At 49.0% G+C, this 17,336-nt stretch overlaps 1 pseudogene; it reads left to right on the forward strand.

Moving 5' to 3' along the window:
• LOC136111380 (dynein axonemal heavy chain 9-like) overlaps positions 1–17,336 on the forward strand; it is a 122,964-nt pseudogene that overhangs the window by 98,707 nt on the left and 6,921 nt on the right.

The following is a 17,336-nucleotide window of genomic DNA, read 5'->3' on the forward strand; positions in this document are numbered from 1 at the left end:
GGATTTTCTGATGAGTCCTGATGCTGTTTTGTGACTTTTCAGCATCTTGGTTGTCTTCTGCCTCCCGTCCCCTCATGGATCTATTCCTGTTATTGTGGTGCACTGGAAGGGCAGTGTGAATATGATTTACTTGAGGCTGATCCCTTCTCTTTTTTCTACCCTCTCCTTAACCGTGTGTTACAGCAGATGGATGGGGTCAGCTAGGAAGTATTATTTATGCTTATAAATATCTCCAGGGTGGGTGTCAGAGGATGGACAGTGGTGCCCAGCGCCAGGGTGAGGGGCAACAGGCACAGACTGAAACACAGGAGGCTCCATCTGAACATGAGCAGAAACTTGTTTGCTGGGAGGTGCCAGAGCCTGGCCCAGGCTGCCCAGAGCGGGTGTGGAGTCTCCTTCTCTGAGACATTGAAACCCGCCTGGACCCACCTGTGTGATCTGCTCTGTGACCCTGCGTGAGCAGGGCTCGGACTGGGGGATCTGCAGAGGTCCCTTCAGCCCAATCGTCTGGGATCCTGTGAAGAGGCTTTTGTACATGGACAGCTTCCTGAAACTTGCCTGGCCCTGACAGAAAAACGTAGAGGTGCCCAAGGCATATGCTTGAAGGTGCAGGAAGGATTTCTGTGTGTCTGTCCCCATGCGCAGTGGCCATGGCAGAGGAGCAGGAGCTCTAAGTTCAGCTACCTCTTCTGAAATGGAAACTAAAGTGGGTTTGTTACAGGCAGTTCTTTTGTGGCTTCTAAAAAACAGATCATGATGGAGGTGTTGACCCACTATAGCGACATCTGAGCTAACAGCAGCCTGTCCTATGACACTTGCTAAGGTACCAGCCAGGGCTAACAAGTGGGAGAGGGATGATGCACTGAGTGAGATACACTGCTTCCCAAGCTGGTCCTTGCTCACATGTTGCTACTTCATTGCATGGTGGCATCTTGTCCATGTCCTTCTTTGTGGCCAATTAACAAAGCTTATATGGATTTATGAGCCACAGCGGGCTCACAGGAAAAGGGCTGTGATGAACAGTAGTGGTAGGTTTTGGTTCTTGGGTCTTATCTTGCTGTTAAAGCTGGTTGTGAGGCAACAAAGAGGAAAGGTACTTTGCCTTGTCCTGACTTTACGTCCTTCCAGAAGGAGTTTCCTGCTGGCAAAGGCAGAGCTTGTGCTGCCAAGAGGAGCTGTGGGCCAAGCGGCTGTGGGGCAGGAGGCTCCCAGCCTGCAGGAAAGGCAGGGGATGAGGGAAGGGGAAATGGTGCAGGGCAGAGGGGATGCTGGGCAAGGGAGTAACAGCCCCTTGACCAGGCCCCAGAATAATGCAAAGAGAGACCCCAGGGGCCCACATACACTGCACAATTTGCTGCAACTCAGAAACTTTTAGCAGCTGGACTGAAATAAAAGCCTGAAAAGCAAAGGACCTGCTGCACAAAAATGCAATGAGTAGGGAAAATATATTCATAAATGCTTTTATTTCTGTTCTGCTTTGTTTTGAGGTTTCTCTATTCAAAAAATGTCTCACTCTGATAAAAGCAGATTTTGAGTTTGAGCCACCTCGACTCTTTTCAATGCTGCTTTCGGGGAAACAGCCCAGGTGGGCCTGTGGTCCTGCCAGGAGAATTTAGATCCATTCACTTTAATTCCTGGTTGCACCACTTGAATACAGATGCCAGTTCCCTGCTGGGCAAAGCTTTGTTTCACTGCTGAAGCAGGGAAGGGTGGTTTTATTAAAACCCAGCTTCAAGCTTGAAAGTGTGCCAGGCTTCTGCTTTTGACCATGGCAATGTTTAACACCACTGCTTGTCTTTATTGCAGAGAAAAAATGTGTTCACTGCCACATTACGTTTTTTTCCATGCCAGGCTTGCTGGCCTGAAGTGCAAGGGCTCAAGGACTGAGGTTGCTGTAACCTCAGCTGGTGCTGTGAGATCTTCCATTCATGGAATCCCAGCCTGGTGGGGGCTGAAGGGACCTCTGCAGATCCCCAGTCCAAGCCCTGCTCACGCAGGGTCCCAGAGCAGATCACACAGGTGGGTCCAGGCGGGTTTCAATGTCTCAGAGAAGGAGACTCCACACCCGCTCTGGGCAGCCTGGGCCAGGCTCTGGCACCTCCCAGCAAACAAGTTTCTGCTCATGTTCAGATGGAGCCTCCTGTGTTTCAGTCTGTGCCTGTTGGAAGTGGATGGAAGAGCCTGAGCTGGGCTGTGCAGCTGGAACCCCATGCCTGCTCCTGGCTGTGTCTTCTCACGTTCTCCTTCCCTGGGCTCTGCAGGTTGTGCTGTGTTTTTCGCCCGTGGGCAGCAAGCTCCGTGTCCGCAGCAGGAGGTTCCCTGCCATCATCAGCTGCACGGCCATAGACTGGTTCCAGGAGTGGCCGCAGGAGGCCCTCGAGTCTGTCAGCCTCCGCTTTCTGCAAGAAACAGAGACCGTGGAGGTGAGCACCTCACCCACTGGCATCTGGGGCTGCCATGGCCGTGCCTGGGTTTGGGTTCCTCTGCGGGGGGTGCTGGTGGCAGCCAGGTGTGACATGTCCCTCTGCTTGGTGCAAGCAGTGCCTCTCGCGATGGGGACAGCACTGCAGGGACAGCACTCACCCAGGACATCTGGGTGACCGTTCAGAGAGGAATTGCTGGTAACTCTCTACTGCTTTAGGATGAGAGAAAATGGCCTCAAGTTGTGCCAGGGAAGGTTCAGATTGGATATTAACTAAGGTTTCTTCCCCAAAGGGCTGTCGGGCATTGGAACAGGCTGCCCAGGGCAGTGATGGAGTCACCATCCTTGTGGAGGGGTTAGACAGAGATTAAGTTCTTAGGGCCATGATTTAATACCAGAGTTAAGTTATCGTTACACTTGATGTTCTCAAGTGTCTCTTCCAACCAAAATGTTTCTATGATGCTAATTAACTTAAGCAAAGCAGGTTTTTCAGAGAGGGGCACAGCCCTCAGCTGAAGCATGGCCGTGGGCACCATGTTGTGTTTGTGCACTGATAGCACTGCCAGACACACCACTGCTTTGCAAGCAAGAGCGGCAGCTTACAAATCGGTGCAGGAAATAACCTAATGCTTATGGTTATTGCAGGGAACATGGGCTTTGCTCTCCACAGGCGTCTGAGCGCCTGTAATTCTCAAGGGCAAAATTATGTCAAGTTCTCATTGATGACAACCTGCTGCTAGACTAAAAGAGATTCAGTTATGTTTATTTAGCTTTTCTGGGCAGGATTTTTGTAGAATAAAGTCTACAATGTTTCTTTTTATGTGTGTGCTTTCCCTATTTGTAGAGGAGAAAAGCCCAAATTTATGCTTGAAAGGCTGTTATTTTATAGAGCTTAATGCTAGAAAAATTGCTTGGAATAAGATAAAATATGAGATAAAAAGATATAAAAAGAGGTATACAGTACATGAACAGACAAAGTTATTTTAGAGATAACAAATGAAAAGGGATCAACTTAGATGTTGCAGCCTGGATTTTGCTGCAGCAGAATAAAATGTTAATAAATTCCTTTGTATATGGCACAGATCTGCACTACATATAGTTGTTCAGTTTGAAATATTTTCTCCTTGTCTTCTCATCTTACTTTTAGGATTCAGTGAAAGATTCAATAAGCAAATTCATGGCCTATGTCCACACAAGTGTCAACGAGATTTCGCGATTGTATCTGAGCAATGAGCGACGATAGAACTACACCACTCCAAAGTCCTTCCTTGAGCAAATCAAACTCTATCAGAATTTGCTACTGAAGAAGGGCAAGGATTTAAAAGCAAAAATGGAGCGGCTGGAGAATGGCCTGGAGAAGCTCAAGAGCACATCTGCACAGGTAAGCAAACCCTTGGGGTTAAAAGCTGATGGGTTTTCGTGTTTCTCTGTCAGAGGCATCTCCTCATCCTGGTTTGAAGGAGAACTTTACCGGCTGGAACTGTGCAGAGTGTAAAATTTGCACTAGATCCTGGCTCTAGTCTGGTGTGAACTGGTTCTTTGAGGAGCAGGAGTTGTGTCTGTACTGGAAAGGAGAAGGGGAGGGATGTATATTCAGTCCCTGCTGCTGGGGTGGTGCCAGTCCCTGGTGACAGATCACAGGAACTGAAATGAGATAGGGATCCAACTGGCTATGTACATCTTTTAATTATTATCTTTCAGTTGTGACAAAATACCTTATAAAATAGAGGGAGATCAGTGATTTTTGGAGTAGCATCCAGGGGATCTACAATGACTTCAGCAAGAATCCTTTTAAAATATAGCTGATGGTCATTTTTCCTTGCATTATGCTGTCCATCTTTGAGGGAAACTACTGCGTGTCTGAAATGTAGACCAGCCATCCCCAAATCGCCCTGCTAAGGACCAGCACTGGCACTCTTGTGCAGTAAAGACTAGATGTTGTTCTGAGGATTTCACAAACCCCTCTGTAGTGACTCAAACTGCCTTTCAGAGCTTTGCTGTCTACACCAGTTGCTAGCTCCCGTTTTTCTCTCCATTTCATATTCTATGAACTGTTTCAAATGTTCTCTTACAAGCTTCTGCTGTGGCAAATGGGCCTCTCCTGAAGCTGCTCTGAGGAAATGCAGGGGGTTGGTGGGAATGAAGGACTAGCGGGTTCACTCCCTTCTGCCTATGTGCTCTGGGTAATGCTGCTGACATCAACAACGTCTGTCGTGCTCAGAAGGGTATGTGCCTCGCTGGAGGGTGATGTATGGGCTTTATTAGTGCCTCTTGGCTCTGAGAGCCTGCGTCTCACTTGAGCACTTGCTTTCTTCATGGTGCAGGACAGGTCTTTGAGGACACAGAATGGGAGGGGGCATGTTTCATGTCCCCTTTGCAGGTTCTGTCATCTCCTGCGGAAGGATGGGGCTGCGGTTGAACAGCCAGTAGCAGAGAACACCAGTTAGAACCAGTGATGTCAACCAGAGCGACCTCACACCCACCCTACCTATGGGGGGAAATCATTTTGCTGACCTGTGCATTGCTGCTGGTTTTGGTGGTGTCCCAGTGATGGAAAATTTGTGTTAGGTCTATTTTTTATTGCAAGCAACTAATATGAAACCAACCTTTTGAGGGGAAACAAGTCCCTGTAGTGTCGGTCAAACATGGGAACCTTTTGTATTCTTCAGTTGTATCTGCATATGGGTGTTTTGTTGGCAAGGGTTCTCTGACCAGCCACAGAAGAGGTGCTGAGGAGTGGTGGAGGGCTGGGGAGGAGATGGGGAGCCACAGCACCTTGGGGTCTTGTCTATTTTACTGTTGCGAGAAGGATAAAAGGAAGCGATGTTCATATCTGGTTGGAGTAAGGCTGGGTGAGAAACGCCTGTTTGTGAGGTTCCTGAAGATGCAGAGCAGTGAGGAGAAATGTGTCAAATTTGAATCTGAGATTAGCACTGGGGGCCTAAAATTAAACACCTGAAATATCAGATGTGTGCAATAGTCAAAACTGCTGCCGAGTTGAAACAAGGGTGTGGATATTTAGCAGTAGTGAAAATCATACCAGAACGTTCAATCTTGCCTGAACTTTACACTCACCCATGGTTGGTCCTGGTGCTGAGGAGCTGACGAGTCTTATGTCTCAGGTGTGTCATCTCCAAGCTGTGTCGTGGTGCTTGAAAGTGATATGTTGTGGGTTGTTTTGGTTTTGTTTTTTTCTTTAAATTTCAAAGCAAAGGTGGAGGATTTCGATACCTGGGTGTGGCCTTACGTCTGAGGACTAGTGCTCCTGTCACCAGGATTCTCCAGTTTCCTGCTGCTTGGATGCCACGACAAGTTAATTATGAGTTTTATGCATTTCTATAGACCTTCCAGTGTGGCCTCAGCATGAGGGAGCTGTTGTGCAAATAGTTGCGGGGTACATTTTGACTTAACCATTCCAACTTCAAAATAACCTCTTCCCCCTCCTTTGACTTGTTTCCCCTCTCCACCCCTCGTCCCTGCTCTGGACAACTTGATACTGTTGACCAACTTTTCTTCTAAAGAAATGTTTTCCATTTCCTATGTTTCCTCACCATCTTTCCCTGAAGACAGCGACTGTCCTCAGTACCCTGAAAAGCAGGAGCCGGCTTCCAGTTATTAGGACATAGAAGACTTAGGAAGATGCATGGGATGAGTAATTTGTTTTTCCAAGTGATGTTCACCATGAAGAGGTCAGCGCTCTGTTCAGAGCTCATTGCTGAGTCATTTTTTGGATGACCTTGGTTAATATTGCATCACTGGATTCCAGATCCAAGTCTTGCTTGCTCTATCAATTAGTCGCTGACCTTTGTGATGTGTTTTGTGTTCTTGAAACAAAGCAGGGAAAATGAGGTAAAATGAGTCTTCTGGGAACCTGCCCTGCAGGTTTTCTGTTCTTTAATAATTCTTCTTGCTCTGTCCTGGTTGAGTGTTCATGGGTAAGAAGACCAACAAGGCCAATATCCTGGTGGGGGTTTGTTACAGCCCACCCAACCAGGATGAAGAGGCAGGTGCAATATTCTGTGGGCAGCTGGGAGAAGTCTCCTGATCGCCAGCCCTTGTTCTTGTGGGGGACTTCAACCCACCAATGTCTGCTGGAAATACCACACACAGAGAGATTAATAGTGTTCTCTCCTCACTCTGGGGTGATGGTCTGCTGTCATTTTTCCTGCCACCTCGGTCTCTCTTTGTACAATTATTCTTGAAGTGTTACCCAAAAGTTTCCGAAGAAGCAGCAAATAGCTCTGTGTGCAAGCTGCCACCCTTTTTGGTGTGAGAGAGGGGAAATCTGAGTACCTGGTTACCGTGACGTTTATAGAAAGAGGAGAATTTTTCATGCCTTTATTCCTGGCATTGCTGTGCCAGGGACGGCTCCGCAGGCCACCCATGGGAGCGCATTAAATATTTCAGCTGTGCCTTCCCGAGGCGGCGGTGTGAGCCCGCCCCGCTCAGCGCTGTCTCATCAGGCGTTTTCATGGCTGGGCATCAGGCTGTGTGGGAAGGGAGGAGAAATGGATGTGACAGACCGGTTTTGCTGTGGAAACGAGCCTGACATTAAAGGAAACTTGTTTGATGTGTTGAGGGGGTGAAACTGGAGGAGTGCAGTTCATAAATCTGCATTCCTGGTGCTGCCCCCAGGATACCACTAAAGAGAGTGGATTTAGTTGTTTAGGCGTAGCTCCTGTTTCTCTCTTTCCACTGCACAAACACTATTAAATTGTCCCTGTTCAACTGTGTTTGAGCTGTAGCCTCACTGGGGAAGTGTGATTTGTTTCCTTACACAGGTGAGGGAGGCTGGAGGTCAGCAAACGTCCCCCAGATGTGGCGAGGTCTGTTAGCAGAGGGTCCTCAGCTCCCACTTGGATCATTTCCACTGGGAATTTAACGTGTTGCCCAAGCCAAACTGGGCAGTAACACACACCTTCACAGTAACACACACCTCTGGCCTTCCAAATGTTTCATTCGGGCAAAGCCCCAACTGAATTTCTTGATTTTAAAATCCTGACAGTGTTATAGCAAGTCATTTACCCTTCCGCTATTACATGTGCTTGGCTGAAAGAAGGTTTTGTCAGAACATTTTCTGTTCTCAGGGGCTGTGCTGAGGGCTGAATTTACATCAGCTGTTGAGTGCTGGTGGGTTTTAATCCCTCACTTGTTTTGTTGTGGCCACGTAAACCCCTAAAGCTCCCATTCATGTCTATATCCAGCACATCATTTTTGGGCAGAAGCTCACAAGCCATATCTGCTATCAGTGAAGCCTCCCACTTCAGTTTCCTGCAATCCCCAAAGATGTGGAGCTGAACAAGAAGCTGCTGCTGAGTTTGCTGAATGAAGGGATTACATGCTCCTGAAGGCTGGAGTCATCTGGATTTACAGTTGCGTCTTTGCCCAGGTGAAAACAGCATTGTAGTGCTGGGCAGCAGGAGGTGACAATGACTGAAGCGCACAAAGAGACTTCTAAGAAACCGCCCTCCACTTGAAGCTGATGCCGAATGTCAATAGCTTCAGTTTATATGATTGCAAATCTTGCTCTCTCTTCTGGTATAAAAATGGAATTATCAACAAAAGCAAGTGTCTGACTTCCCTTCTAGTAAGTACTTTTATGTAGGTAAAGATGTATTGAAGGAGCATTAAGTAATCCTTTATGCGCCTGACCTCAGGACAGGGAAAAACTCCATGGTCTGCACAGAGCCTGTGGAAATTAATCGATACGGTGCTTTTAGAAAGAGACTTTCTGTCTTGGAGTGAGAGCCAGTGTGAGCTGCCCCACCATGTGAGCGCTCCAGCCTGTTGCTGAAAGTGCTCCTACCTTACGCGTCTGAGTAGCTGCTTGGTGGAGCTGCTACCACTGCTGTGCCTCGAGGCTGCCAGCTGAATGGGGGATCCCTTCTCAAGCTCATTTGACATCACGAATTGGAACACAAGTGTGATGGGAGCGGCTGAGGGACCTGGGGGGTTCAGCTGGAGAACAGGAGCTGAGGGGAGACCTTCTGATCTCTGAACTGCCTGAAAGGAGCTTGGAGCCAGGGGGGTCGGGCTCTGCTCCCCAGGAACAAGCGCCAGGAGCAGAGGAAACGGCCTCAAGTTGCCCAGGGGAGGTTGAGGTTGGATGTGGGGAACAATTTCTTCCCCAAAGGGCTGTGGGGCATTGGAACAGGCTGCCCAGGGCAGTGCTGGAGTCACCATCCCTGGAGGGCTGGACAGACGTGGAGATGAGGTTCTTACGGATGTGAGTTAGTGCCAGTGTAGGTTAAACAGTTGAACTTGGTGATCTTAAAGGTCTTTTCCAACCAAAATGATTCTATGATTCCACAATGTAAAGTCCCTCAAGCCTTGTGCGTCTGACAAGGGCTGTATGTGTCAGCAGATCACAGTCATGATGTTTGTGGTGTGAAAAATGCCCTTAGTGCCACAAGTCTGTAGGACCTGATGGTTGTAAGGGAACTGATGGGCATCTTCTTCTGCCGTGTGTGTGCGGGGTGCGGGGGGGAGGAGGTGTGTTGCAGGGTGTGCCTGGCAAGCAGGGGGTTCCTGGTGCACAGGACCTCCTCAAAACCTGCACGTGGCAAAATAACACCTGCTCTGTTCTGTAGGTGTCAAGGCTGAGAAGAGAAAGAAAGCGTAGCTGAATTGTAGTGCGTCATCGCCACTGCCAAACACATATGTACAGTGCACGCGTGCCTCTGTTAGAGGGGACGTGATGTGACACCAGATCTCGTGTTCAAAGAGAGGTGACAGCTGGGTGTATTTGGTTTTCTGATGAGAACAGCTTGCTGCAAGTGCCTGGCCTATGGTGAGGCTCCTGATTGCACAAAGGCAATCCCAGGAACAGCTGAAATGAAAGTTTCCACCTGCTTCCCATCAGATCATACTCAAAGCAGCATTTGCATTGCCCTGGCACCTCAGTCCTCTTTCCAGGCAGGGAGCAGGGCTGGGACAACCTCAGCAGCTCCATCTGCTGATGGGGTTTCTCCCCTGCTGGGTTCCTCACCGCTCGCAGGCTGCTCCACTGTGTGCACCACACACACCGACCCTGACCCAAGCAACCATGGGCAAAGGAGAGCAGCAAATCTTGCTAACAGCTAGAATACCACTTTTCTGTGCTACCGTGGCATTGCTTGCTTTGCCCACAGGCCCTCTGTGCTTTTGAGTGCTGCTCAGCCCCTCCGGAGTGTGACCCTGTGCTGCTGTGCAGGGCAGGAACAGGTTGGTGCATGTCTGTGCTCCCACATGTGTTTCTTCCCTCCAGGTGGATGAGCTGAAGGCCAGGCTGGCAGCCCAAGAAGTGGAGCTGAAGCAGAAGAATGAGGATGCTGACAAGCTGATCCGGGTGGTGGGAGTGGAGACGGAGAAAGTGAGCAGGGAAAAGGCGATTGCTGATGAGGAGGAGCAGAAAGTGGCACTGATCACCCAGGAGGTCGAGCAGAAACAGAAGGACTGCGAGGAGGACCTGGCCAAAGCTGAGCCTGCCCTGGAGGCTGCCCAGGCTGCTCTGAACACCCTTAACAAGGTAGGGTAAAGATTCCCCTGGGAATCCAGTATCTGCCGACTGCATTGGAGCAGGGGGAAATATCATCTGATGGCCCAAATTTTTGGGCGATGTATTCACCCTCCTCCAGCTTCCTCCCAGCTGGTGCATACTGGGTTCTTGGTGTAACTTAGAGTAGCAGCAAGGCTGCACCAAGTTGCCTTTTACTCATGTTTATGGAGAGCAGGAGGAACTGGAGGTGGGTGTTTCGTTTGCACCTCTTCTCCACTGTTGGCTGGCTCCACTGCTCGTTGGTTCTGCCCCACAAGGAAGGGAAGGTCACCTTAGAATCATAGATCCATAGAATCACAGGATGGTTTAGGTCGGAGGGACCTTCAAAGCTCCCCCAGTGCCACCCCTGCCCTGAGCAGGGACACCTTCAACAGCTCAGGTTGCTCAGGTCATTCCCCAACTTATACTGGAACCTGGACGGACCTACAATTTATCTTGACTTGAAGTTCACACGGCATCCTGGAGCAGAAAACTCCTGCTGCACCCAGGGCAGAGGAGTGGCCAAGCACCTGGTGCAGCTGGAAAATCAGAATGAATCCCATGATTGCAGCAAGGCAAGGCTCTGTCATGCCTCAAACCATGGCTCAGTCATAGCCCTGTTGGGGGAGAGGAAAACAACTCTCCGTCATCAGGAATGGGTTTGCTGTTTAATTAGCTTTCAGAAAACATGGCTTTGCTGCAGAGATGTGTTGCTTTGGCTCTTGTTCCTGGAAGGGAAAGGACTGTACAAAGGGAAAATGTTTGTCTCCTTATTAGTTTTGGTTTCGTGCTGGAGCTGTAGAATATTTCATTAGGCAAAGATTAGGGAGATGCTGGGATTTTTCTCTAGGGACCTGTGAAGCTGCAGTAGCAGAGCACTGGAAGGCATGGTCTCCTTTACCTGCTGATCGGAGATGCGCCGGAGAGCTTGACCTGCTTACTAATGTGAATAATCTGCAATATTTGTGTGTGTATATACAGTTTCTCCCCAATTATCTGTCTTCTTTGGGCAGCACTGCTATATGCAACATTAATATGGAAAATAGCGAGAAAAACTGTCAAGTAGAATGCAGCAGTAAATATACATAGTTAGCTACCAAGAAGCTCAGTAAGTATGTGGATACATGGACATTTCTGTGCCAGTGTCACCTGCTAGTTTAAAAGAAGAACAACCATGTCTATTCAGACTTGTATAGTATATGCATAAAATAATTAAGGTAATAAGTATATGGACCATGATGGATGCCCAGCAGGTTATGACAGACCCAGCACAGAGCACCTGCAAAATCAAAAAAATGCAAAGCCAGATGTGACAGTGAGTTTGAAAACTTAGGAAATCAGGTTTTAGAGACAAAAATGCCCTTTATCTCTTGCAGTGCAATTTGTCTGCGGGCTGTTCCTCAGCATCTGCATCCCCTAAGGAGTGCAGGACGTGGAACTCGGGGGATCTGATGTTTCGACATCCTCATCTCATTTTGGGAGGAGGGAAGGAGGAGATGAAGGCACAGCGACTCCGGGACTGCCTTCCCCTGCCCGTGGGTCTCTGCTTGGCACAAAGCACTTGCAAGAGGAGGCAGAGTTGTCTCTCTGGGCAGCCTGTGCCCGTGTGAGGAGGAGGATGGTGCTTGGCCAGTGCTGCTCAGTCTCCGCACAGGTTACAGAGAGCAGAAAACAGTGACAGTATCAAAAGCAACAAACTTGCCATGCAATTGCCTGCAAGGAATATCCCCCTGGAGATGGTCCAGAGACATCTGAGGATGCCGTAGTGGTTCCTGAGGCAGGTGGCACTCGGTGTCAGTGTCCTGTCTGGTTTCCATCCTGGGGATACTCCAGTGTGCAGAAGAAGAATTTAGAGTGATATAAGGTTGTAGCATGGAGGGTGTTGATCTCTTCTCCTGAATAGCAAGCGATAGGATGAGAGGGAATGGCTTCAAGTTGCACGAGGGGAGGTTTAGATTGGATATCAGGAAAAATTTCTGAATGGAAAGGGTTGTCAAGCATTGGAACAGGCTGCCCAGGGCAGTGGTGGAGCCACCATCCCTGGAGGGGTGGAACAGATGCGGAGATGAGGTTCATAGGAACATGGATTAGTGCCAGAGTCAGGTCATGGGTTGAACTTGATGATCTTGAGGGTCTCTTCCAACCAAAATGATTCCATGATTCTGTGATTAAAATGCAACAGATTGATGCCATCAGGGAAAAGGGCAGAGCTCCTTTTACATGGTACTCAAGTTCATCAGCGTGGCGCTCACCATGGGCTTGACTTGTCCTCTTCCCGTGGCGCCAGAAACTCTCACAATAGGGAAGGAAACCAGGCACCCCATGCTGCCCAGGGCTTCCTCCATCTCCTGACCAGGACAGCATCATCCTCCCCTCCACCCAGGGCAGTGGCGTCCCCGTTCCTGTCACGCCGTGAAGTGTTCACTTCCTAGGGAAAGAACAACAGCACCCACTCAGCATCCCATTGCCAGCAAGATGCAGGCTGTGAAAGACAGGCTGCTTTGCCAGAGCCCCCCAAGCAGCACCCCCAGCACACGGGGGCTCCGGAGAGGCCACATCGTCCGTGCTGCTCCCGGCTGAGCTGAGCTGGGTGCTGGGGACACAGGAGGGAATGTCGGGCTGCTCGCCTGTGCTCACGGTTGGCTCCGTGTCATCGAGCATGTTAATTAGAGACGTTTCACACTGGAAATGCACACAGCTCCCAAGGGCCTGTTTCTGCCAGCTCGATGATTAAGAAAAGCTCAAAGCAAACGAAGACACATTTAGGAATAGATTCATGGCAGATACCTTTATCTAAAAAATGAATGCTCAGAAGTACCAGACTCTCGCACCTTGCTGCCACAGATAGAAACTGATAGAAGCAGAACATCAGAGAAAATAGATTAAAAACTATTCAGAACTGATAGAAACAGGAGCTGACTGAAACTCATAGATTTTCCTTAAACCAGTGTTGAAACAGCCCTTATCCTTGTTTTGACAACAGCGTGTCATCTGAGCACAGCTGAGTTACCCGCGCTGGTTTTTCCTATGCTAAAGCTAAATCGCGTGTGCGTGGAGACAAGATTTAAGATGTCAGCAGATCAAATCCTCAGCACTGCTTTATTGTCACAGTTGCAAGGGTGTTAGGAAATAGGTGCTTTCTCCGCAATTCACCTTTTTTTAACTTAGGTTAAGATTCATCCCACTTTCTATTAGGGACTCACTGAAGCTGCCTGTGTTGACAGTGGAGGAGGTGGATTAGCTGATTTTCTTGTGAGGGGACTGTCTGTTCACCCCAATGACTGCCATCCTGCTAAAGGTGCTTTGTTTAAGTGCCTAAATTTGGGCTGGATGATGGCCCCAGGGGTGCACACAGATAGTTCAACAAGACCTCAGTGCAAGGGTGTCTGGCACAGGGAGTAGTTGAGCACAAAGAGAAGAGCTTCAAGGCAGTTTTAGAGGGGCTGGGGGCAATTTGAAGAGGTTATTATTTGGAAAGTTTTCCTTTTTCCTTATCCTGATCTTCTGAGACGGCAAAAAACCTCCTGCAGCAGGGAAAGGGTGGGAGTGTGGGGAGGAACATGGGGCTGGGCTGGTCCGGGTGCAGGGAACTGAGCACATGTGCTGCAGACATGCACAGCGGTGATTTAGAGGCAAGAATGTTTGGGCTGGAAGAAACCCAATTTATCAGATTGATAGCTTGGGAGCCTGACTCTATTAGTTGCAAAGTAGAAAGCAAACCCATTAATTTTTGTCTAACAACCTTGTTTTCCCGTTTTCAGAAGAATCTGACGGAGCTGAGGTCCTTTGGCTCACCACCTTCAGCTGTCAGCAATGTCACCGCAGCCGTGATGGTGCTGATGGCCCCAGGAGGAAAGATTCCCAAGGACAGGAGCTGGAAAGCAGCCAAAGCCGCCATGGCCAGGGTGGATGGCTTCCTGGACTCCTTGATCAAGTTCGACAAGGAGAACATCCATGAGAACTGCCTCAAAGCCCTTCAGCCCTATTTACAGGATCCCAAGTTTAAACCCGAATTTGTGACCACCAAGTCCTTGGCGGCGGCCGGGCTCTGCTCCTGGGTGGTGAACATGGTGCGGTTCCACGCTGTGTTCTGCGAGGTGCAGCCCAAGCGGCAGGCTCTGAGCAGGGCCAACGCCGAGCTGGCGGCTGCCCAGGACAAGCTGGCCAGTATCAAGGCCAAGATTGCTGTAAGTGCTTGCCCTTCGGTGGGAGCAGTGTAAGGGAAAGGGAGCTGGGGGTCCTGGGGACAGCAGGGTGACCATGAGCCAGCACTGGGCCCTTGTGGCCAGGAAGGCCAATGGTACCTGGGGTGGGTTAGAAGGGGGTGGTCAGTAGGTCAGAGAGGTTCTCCTGCCCCTCTACTCTGCCCTGGGGAGACCACCCCTGGAATATTGTGTCCAGTTGTGGCCCCTCCGTTCCAGAAGGACAGGGAACTGCTGGAGAGAGTCCAGCGCAGCCACCAAGATGCTGGAGGGAGTGGAGCATCTCCCGTGTGAGGAAAGGCTGAGGGAGCTGGGGCTCTGGAGCTGGAGAAGAGGAGACTGAGGGGGGACTCATTCATGGGGATCAATATGGAAAGGGGAAGTGTCAGGAGGATGGAGCCAGGCTCTTCTCGGTGACAACCAGTGATAGGACAAGGGGGAATGGGTGCAAACTGGAACACAGGAGGTTCCACTTAAATACGAGAAGAAACTTCTTCCTGGTGAGGGTGGCAGAGCCTGGCCCAGGCTGCCCAGGGAGGTTGTGGAGTCTCCTTCTCTGCAGACATTCAAACCCCCTGGACACCTTCCTGTGGAACCTCAGCTGGGTGTTCCTGCTCCGGGGGGATTGCACTGGATGAGCTTTCCAGGGCCCTTCAACCCCTGACATTCTGGGATTCCGTGACTTGTCACACTGGTCACTGCCTGGGGAGAAATCCTCCACTTTGGAGCAAACTGCTTCTCTGTGCTCACGTATGGAGTGGGAATCCAAAGATTTTTTTTTACTGCTGCTTTCTACATTTCATCTGTTCTTCGCCAGCCTTGCTTACACCTTGAAAGAAAGGCTAATTAATAATTCTTATTATTCCCACCTAGTTTTTCAAAACGTAATTTACCTCTACACCTGGGTCCTCAGGACACTCATTGTCTCAAACCAGTGTGTTCCTGGGGGGGAAGAGGAACCGGAGGCTCATTCAGAGCACTCACAGCATGTGCTGGGCTGGCTCCCTGCGCTCAGTCCCCGATGATGGGCGTTTTTTGCAGGATGACGACTGCTGAAGTACGAGGCTAAAAGTTTGTCCCTGCACAGCTCCCTGATGGCAAATCTTGTGCATCATCCTTATTTAGTTTTTTGCTAATTAAAAAAAAAAAAAGAAAAAAGGCAGCGCAGCAGGGACATCTTTACCCAGCCTGGCCTGGGGTGTCTCCAGGGATGGTTCATCCACCACCTCTCTGGCCAAGCTGGGCCAGGCTCTCACCACCCTCAGGGCAACAATTTCTTCCTCATGTCCAGCCTGAATCTCCCTCCTTTAGTTTAAACCATCACCCCTTGTCCTATCGCAACAGGCCCTGCTCAAAAGTCTGTCCCCATCTTTCTTATCAACCCCATTGACGTATGAAAAGGCCACACTAAGGTCTCCCCGGAGCTTCTCTTCTCCAGCTGAACCCCCCAGCTCTCTCATCCTGTCCTCCCAGCAGAGCTGTTCCAGCCTCGGATCATTCCTGTGGCTCCTCTGGCCCCGCTCCAGCAGGTCCATGTGTGTCCTGTGCTGAGGACCCAGAGCTGGACCAGCACTGCAGACAGCAAAAAAACCCCACAAAAAACCCAGACAAATAAGTCAATAAAATCAAAATACGTAAAAAATATTGACAAGTAAGTAAAAATATTGACTTATTTTGGAGCATGTGCCCCGAAACCTGCCTTTTCTTAACATGCTGTGGATCTGGCATCCTCCTTCATGAGTGAAGGATCCTGTGTGTCTGTGCCTTCGTACTGACACCACAGTGTGTGCAAAATCCCCTTTAAAAATCAACATGTGTTGTCAGCTGGGCTGACAGTTCTGTGTTGAAATATGCGGCTTTGAGATGTGCACTTAGAGAGGGGCAGCGCTGTTCCTGCAGCCCAGCTCGTGCGAGGACTCATCTGTTCCATCTTCGTTTTAGAAAATATATAGCTCTTTTGATGCCTCCTAGGCTTCTTAAAATGCTTACTACACTTTTTAACTAAAAATATTAAAGAAAAGGCTGCAGATTCCTCCAGTAGCCCCTTCCTGCTGCAGAGGTGGGCACAGCACCTGGAGCAGGGCTGGATTTAGAGCTATTTAGCCTCTAATTCTCCCATCTCAGATGTGAAATACAGCACTGGGAAACATTTTTTTATCCCTTTATGGTTCTTGTTTCTGAAGCTTTTAATGTCTGAGCTTTTTCTCTTCTTTCTTTTTTCGAAGAAGTGGGATTTGGTTAAGGAAGTGGCAATCCCCCCAATCTTTGGGGGGATTACTGGTACCTCACCAGCATGCGCTTGCAAAACTGATTGGTTTAGGTGAGTTTTCCCCTCTGCAGATGGGTAATGACACACTGCTCGGCGCAGGGCTGGATCTGTAGGGGTATCCCTGCTTATCAAACTGTGATATCTTGGATACCTTCATTGACGTGAGGCTGATTCATACCTGCTCACAACAGGGCCCTGAGCTGCCGCATATCTATTTTTAGGAATAAATGAGACTATTTGGATTTTCAAAAATACTTATCACTTTGCCTGGGAAGTAAGGTCACTACAAATCTGGGGAGGGTAGATATAGAAGTGAGAGCTGTCCTCCCAGCTGCACACAGATGTGTTTGTGTGTTACTGCAGAGTGGGTCTGGTGGGCATTGCAGCTCTGACCTGTTCTCACAGCTCACGCTCATGTATCAGATTGTGCTTGTGTAATGGGGTTTTATATATAGGAGTGTACGTATGCACACACATTCATGTACCTGCAGGGACAGAAACTTTTTGTGTTATTAATTCCAAGACAGGTCAAGGAGGGAGCGCTTTGTGTTTTCCAGTATCCTGGAGAGCTGCAGATACTGGAATGGAATGGAATAGGATAGGATAGGATAGGATAGGATAGGATAGGATAGAATAGAATAGAATAGAATAGAATAGAATAGAATAGAATAGAATAGAATAGAATAGAATAGAATAGAATAGAATAGAATAGAATAGAATAGAATAGAATCCTTTTTTATTTTCAGGTTTGTTTCTAGTGTAGCTCAAACAGCGTTAGAGTGATTTACGAGCAGTTTATCCTTAAGCAGTTTGCACTGGGTGGAGATAAAATCTATTATTACTTCTGCCTCTCTTATCAGAAGTGAGATGCTCCAAGTGCTTGTGGGAGCCCTTGATTTGTTTTAGACCTGAGTGTGAGCAGCTCTG

The sequence above is a fragment of the Patagioenas fasciata genome, chromosome 32 (assembly GCF_037038585.1).
Source record: "Patagioenas fasciata isolate bPatFas1 chromosome 32, bPatFas1.hap1, whole genome shotgun sequence".
NCBI classification, from domain to species: Eukaryota; Metazoa; Chordata; class Aves; order Columbiformes; family Columbidae; genus Patagioenas; species Patagioenas fasciata.